Source organism: Oreochromis niloticus, unplaced genomic scaffold (genome assembly GCF_001858045.2).
Source record: "Oreochromis niloticus isolate F11D_XX unplaced genomic scaffold, O_niloticus_UMD_NMBU tig00008263_pilon, whole genome shotgun sequence".
Taxonomy (NCBI): domain Eukaryota; kingdom Metazoa; phylum Chordata; class Actinopteri; order Cichliformes; family Cichlidae; genus Oreochromis; species Oreochromis niloticus.
This window is the reverse complement of record NW_020329075.1, coordinates 87018-93452: the sequence shown is the minus strand read 5'-3', so window position 1 is coordinate 93452 and position 6435 is coordinate 87018. Positions and strand designations below refer to the sequence as shown.

At 41.3% G+C, this 6435-nt stretch overlaps 1 long non-coding RNA gene across 1 annotated transcript; it reads right to left on the bottom strand.

The window, feature by feature from the left end:
- Positions 1 to 1346: 1346 nt before the first annotated feature.
- Positions 1347 to 5751, bottom strand: LOC112845629 (uncharacterized). Its single transcript, XR_003218490.1, has 3 exons — positions 5049 to 5751; positions 4687 to 4818; positions 1347 to 2551 (listed from the first exon to the last, which is right to left on the bottom strand). It is a non-coding gene; the product is annotated as an uncharacterized LOC112845629 (long non-coding RNA).
- Between the last annotated feature and the right edge of the window lie 684 nt (positions 5752 to 6435).

Sequence of the window (6435 nt, the reverse complement as noted above, 5' to 3'; positions counted from 1 at the left end):
TGGAAATTCATATATGTTATCAGATGAAAGGTAAAGAAACATTTGCTACTTCTTTTATTAGATGAACCAATATTTTATGACACTGTTGACACTATAGTATATATATAGTATGACACTATAATATATTTTCTTCCTTTTCTTTGAGGTCAAATTGCCTTAATATCTCTACACAGCTAATAAAAGTTTCTTTCGTTCCACTTCATCACATGACCTTTCCTGTTTTTTGAGTCGGGTTAATGTTCTGACAACTGGTTTATAAGCAGTCTTCAGTCTATCAGTTAGTGGTGATGTAAGTGTTTGGGCCCCTCACATCAGAGACCACAGTCTGATTTTCAGTTGGAGCGTCTGGAGTGTTTGACCCTATGTCCTTGGCTCAGACTCTATCACCAACATTTAAATCTAATTACTGTCTCCTTTGCAGTGGTCCTCCTCACCCTGAACCAGCAGTACAAGCACAACACATCACAACAGGATTCAGGGCAAGCATAGCATTCATCCTCTAGTTCTGAAAGCTCTCATGACTTTGCTTTAAGTAGCCTCTCGCCTACAGCTCAGTTGGCTGAGATCCAGAGAGGCTCAGCCAAAACCACATTTCCAAACTGGACATTATCATTCCAGTCTGCCAATACCTTTATTTCATTCTACTATTTCAATACTTCCACCATGGGAACAAGCTAAACTTTTTATTAAACTGACATACCCATTGCTCTCAGCGTGTCACTGCATCTGACATGCTAGCCAGCAGAAAACAGCAAAATAGATGCATTCATTACCACTGGCTAGAAGATCTCCAACATCTTTCTGCACACATTAAAGAATCTGAGCTTCCTTAGAAAGTACAGTCTGCTCATCCCCTTCTTGTACATAACATCACTGTTGGTCCTGCAGTCCAGTCTGTCCGTGAATGCCCAAGTATCTGTAACTGTCAACTATGTCCACCTCCTCAACATGATGTTGATAGGTCTAGTCGCAGTTTTTTTTCCTTCAGTGGTCAACCACCATTTCTTTTGTCTTGCTCAGTGTGGCAGGTAGGACACGACTACGATTCATCATTCCATGACATCTTTATTTACATACAGTTGCTGTAATACACAGTCGGCTGCAGCTCACAGTCCACATCAACATCAACAACAGGCTCTAGTTCATTTCTGTGCAGGGGAGGAGTGATGCAGCGATTCCACTCAGGTCCGCCAACCTCCCCCACGGATCACACCCTGCCACACTCACATTCAGAAGGAGGTGATTTCTTTTGGATCACAAAGTTTCTCACCAGCTCCCTCTTCTCAGACAGTGTCATCAGAGATCTTCTGCAAGTGGCAGGTTTCACTATAGTGGAAATCTGAAACATTCAAAGCACTCAGAGTAGAAAAGCGCTATTATAAAAGCACCATTTACCATTTAAACAGGAATGGAGATTAGACCGGTCCCTGTGATGCACCAGTATTATTAACCACCACATCAAACCAGGTGCCCCAGCCACCCAAACTGAGGCCTCTCTGACAGATAGTCAGAAATCCGAGAGACATTAGAGGTGGTGACACCCATCCTGAGCAGCTTCTTACTTAGCAGAAGTGGGTGGATGATATTAAAGGCAGTGAAAAAATTAACAAACATCACAGTGCCACCAATACCAGGTGAAAGTGAACACACCATGACGTATAGATAACAGCATCAACCCCTCTAAGAAAACTGGCTGGCAAACAAACTAAACATGGTCGAGAGCATGTTTCACCTGCAAGCCAAGCGGGCTAAGAACCAGTCTCTCCAGCAACTTTATGACACGTGATGTGAAGTCATTAAGGTCAGTGGCTCTGCATGCATCCTCCATGTTTCTAAACTGAAAGTTCAAAAGTATATGGACGGTTTTGCAGTCCACAGTACTGCTGGAAAGTTTGCAGAGCAGTCCAGACTGGTATGGTTTAAATCACCAGTGATGGTGATAGTGTCATTTGCACCTACATGCATCGTCTGACAACAGTCCAAACTAACAACGTTTGATTATAACTGTGTTTGAGAACTTTCAGAATGAATGAGCTACATTTAAATTAACATGGCATTCATTTGTTAACGGCCGGCATGTAGTTTTCTTTTCAGAATCAGAATCAGAATACTATAATCATTGAGGAAATGATGGTCACAGTTGCTCCAACACAGTAAGAACAGTAACTGACTAAACTAAATTAATTAATACAAAATATTCAATAAAGGGAGATCATTAGAAAGAAATGAACATGATTTATTAATGTACAGAATTTAGATAGAGGTACTGTCATCGAGCTCCGGGCCAACAGCATGAGGGACAACTTGGTGTTCTCAGGTATGCCAGAGAAGGCAGAAGAAGATCACAATAGTGAGAGAATTCACCCAAACCCACCTAACACTCACCATCTGGGAGGCAAACATCCAGCTGCATGGAGACCCAGACTGATCGTGGCCAAATTTGAACACTTTAAACAAAAATAGTTGTTGACAAGCTGCGGCCATGAACCAAGAGGAACGGACTTCAGCTTCCCAAGGATATCCTGGTGCGATGCAAGGTCATGTTCCTGTTCTGACAAAAGTTCATTGAAAGAAGCTTCTGAGCTGTCATTGTGGTTGATAAGCTGTAGGTCAACAGGAAGCTTTATTGCAACGAAAACATCACGCCATGGCTGCAGTGAGTCAGGTGACCTCTATCTGCACAAATGCCTTTATTCTGATTCTCTTTTTTCACTCTTCTTTCCCACTAGTAGACATGTGTACTCTAATCCGCGTAGCATGTTTCTTGCATTTTCTTTTTTTCTTGTTATTCGGTCACTCTGGTTTGGCAATTTAGTGGCTGCACTGCTTTATTTCTCCTGTCACTTTTCATATCTCTTCTCTTCTCTTTCTGTTTGTATTATGTCTGCTTTGCCTTTAGTGCTGCAATTTACCACATAAACATACCAGACTCTCTCTAACACACACACACACACACACACACACACACACACACACACACACACACACACACACACACAAAACCCCACCAGTTAGTTTAAACATGACCACACTCAGTTTTGTCACATGGAGTGTCTGTGGAGTTGCTTCCAGGGAAAAGAGGCTTCAAATTACTAACCAGTTAAATGACCATTTTACAGCAGACTGATATGTCCAAAACATCTGCACACACACACTTCTCCACAGTTCCTTCACACGTACTCAGGCTGTTACCTGCCAAACAGAAACATCAACCACAAATCACCCGATTCATTCCTTTTTCAATTGTATACTTAACAACAAGACAACAACCCTATTTTACAGGAGTTTTCCAGGAGCCCTCTTAATGACCTCCTCCTGAAATATCACCCCACCCGTGGTCACAATACAAAATCACAAACACAAGATTACAGGGTTTATTCAATGTACTCAAAATATTACACACAACCTCTGACAAAATCACCAAAAGCTCTATTATGCTCTTTTCTCCACTACACAATATCCACCTTCATCACACACACCCCATTAATGGTTCACCAATACACAAGCTTCACCCTTAAAAACACTTAAAAACTTCACCACCATTTAACACAATTCAGCCACATAATATCAAGTCTTTCAGCTTTTCACCAACAAGTTTCACACCACACTTTTCACACAGTATTCTGCTTAATCCTCATACACTCAGCTTCTGTATTAAATCACTTTCACATCACACCCAGTTATAATCAATATAAGCAATTTACACAGCCAATTTACACTTTATTTTATATACTCAGGCCTGTATCAACATGAAAGACACCAGATGCCAAGACAAGTTATTCAACAGTTCCTTATTCTTCTTCTTGTCACTTCTTATCCTTATTACTTCTTAAAACCTCTGTAGCATTACATCTAACTTTTTGACTAATTTAAAAGCCTCTAAGCCCAGGTCCAACCTTGCTGGTCAATCAACCCGCTCCGGGACCGCCCTCGCCGACAGCGGTCAAATTTCTAGGCCCTAATTAATTTATAACCGCTTCCCGTGACTCGACAGGGATCTCCACATCCGGCGTCTAAGTATCACACTTGCGCCTTCAGCTATACTTAAAGCTCACCTGTCAGTCACGTTTAAATGGTCACGGCCGGGTCCAACCCTTCAGCCAAACAGCGCAGTAAAAAAGTGGTCCCTGACCACTTGGTTTTTAACGGGTGTCCCAAGTTTCCTGCGGGTACCACCCGAGCAAACTGGACGCCGCCAGAGATAACTGTGCGTCCACGGTTACCGGTCGCTGCCACACGCTGAACAGCTGCGCTCCTCGGAGTCCAACTCCGGTCCTAGACTAATTTAAATACTTTTTAAAAGCATCACTGTGGACTCCAAGTACCAACAGTTTATTATCTGATGCCCGGATCCAATTCTGCTGCTCAATTTGGGAAAAAATCCCTTAGCCAAATACCCTAATCTAAACCTTGCTTGGCTGGCGTCACCTCAACAAATATAACACATTAACTTCAGCACTTAAAATATTCACTCATACACACAACCTATTAACTTAACATTCACCCCAAAATTAACAGTAATAAATTTTGTCAGTCAAATATTCCCCAAACTTTTACTTTTATCACTAATTACCCAAAATCACCACGGACATTTTCCCAGAAGTTCTACTGAGTGTACATTTAATTTAGCTTAATTTCCAATTCAGCACCTTTGGATATTATTTTAATCAACAGGTGGTGCCTTACCTTTCTATCTTGCCTGGCACGTCACTCAGTCGACCTGCTGGGCTCCCGTCCGTCTGTTTGACCGCACCTGCCGGACCTCAGCCAACCAAATCCCTCCTCAAACCGGGTTTCGGCACCAAAACTGTCCTGATTCTTAGAATTAGAATAGAATAGAATTCAACTTTATTGTCATTGCACATGCACAGGTACAGGGCAACGAAATGCAGTTTGCATCCATCCAGAAGTGCTTTAGTGATATAGATATATTACAATATATATTAGCAATAATATAGATATGTAAGTATCTTGTTTGAGGTGGAAGACAAACGACTGCAGAGTCCCAGTGAGATGCGTCAAAACAGTGATTTTATTGAAACACATACACGTGGGAAGTCGAGCACGATCACCCAAAAAGCATCGATCTTCCCAGAACAATAAATGGGGTGTGATATATATAACATATGATGACAAGTAATATGCGTCACAGCAGATAAAAAACATGCATGTTCCAGTCATTCCAACCTTGAACATCTTCTAAAAAAAGAACAGTTCCTTCCTCTGTTCCTCCACTAGATGTTTCCTGTTATTTTACCTATTACACTTATTTGTGGAACTGAACTGTCACGTATGCAGGTAAAACAACTTCGCAGTTTCAAGCAAAACAAGTCTAGACACTGTGTATGTGTGTTCAGGCAGCCCATGTGTCTTAGCCTCAGTGCATGACCTTACTCTGAGTCATCTGTTACCAGGCAGAACTCCACTGCAGCCGGTTGCTGAACACACAGGCCTCTATTCAGTTTCTAAGTTGTGCGTGATATATTGTAAGCATGTATGCAATTCTGTCATAGCTCGGGTCACCTTAACTTACTCCATAGATCGGCCAGACCTCGCGCTGCCCGTAGCTTCAAACCACTAATTAACTTGACCGAGCTTCAACTCTTTAATTAGCACAAAAATGCAATGTGTATAACATGAATACAGTTGCACCTGCAATGAAAGATTATCATGTGATTATGAAATGCTTTGATGAAATGATAATGATAAATGATAAGTGATGCAACAGTAGTAATACTGATTATGAATAGTAACAGTAAAATAATATTCATTTTCCACAAACTCAAACAATTAGGCATAGCCATCTTTACAGAGGAAAACACTTCATTGTTAGCTGCACTGTAATAGATCCAGAGGGCAGATTTATAATACTTAATTTATGTATTCAAAATATGGATCTGAGCATGGCTAGTATATACATAGAACAAGTGTTGATGATCCCTCCTTTTTTCATACATTTTTCATTTCACTTTGGGATCACTCTGACACCATGCTTATAAAAGGATACCAGGTTGAAGGTGTACACTTCAACCGCGTTTTCAATCCAGAAATTGAAAGACTCAGCGAGTCAAAGGAAGAGGCCGTCTACAGACATTCTTAAACAATATCTAGTACACCACTCACATTCTCGTAGGGCTGGGTTTTGATTATCGATTTTCCGATTAAAATCGATTCTAGCTTGAATAACGTGACATCGATTCATTAAAGTCCTGCATCAATTTTTAAACATAAATGTATTTTGCCCGAAATGCCAGAATCTTGGGTTAGAGAGCAGGTACACGGATTCTGCACAAAGACGTAAACACAAAGCGCAGACCTGCCAGCGCATCAGAATCAGTGAGATGTTGGCTTTCTCGCCTGGCAAGCACGTACACAGACATGCCGTCGGGGCTGATTTTAACTGTGTTTGAGAACTTTCAGAATGAATGAGCTACA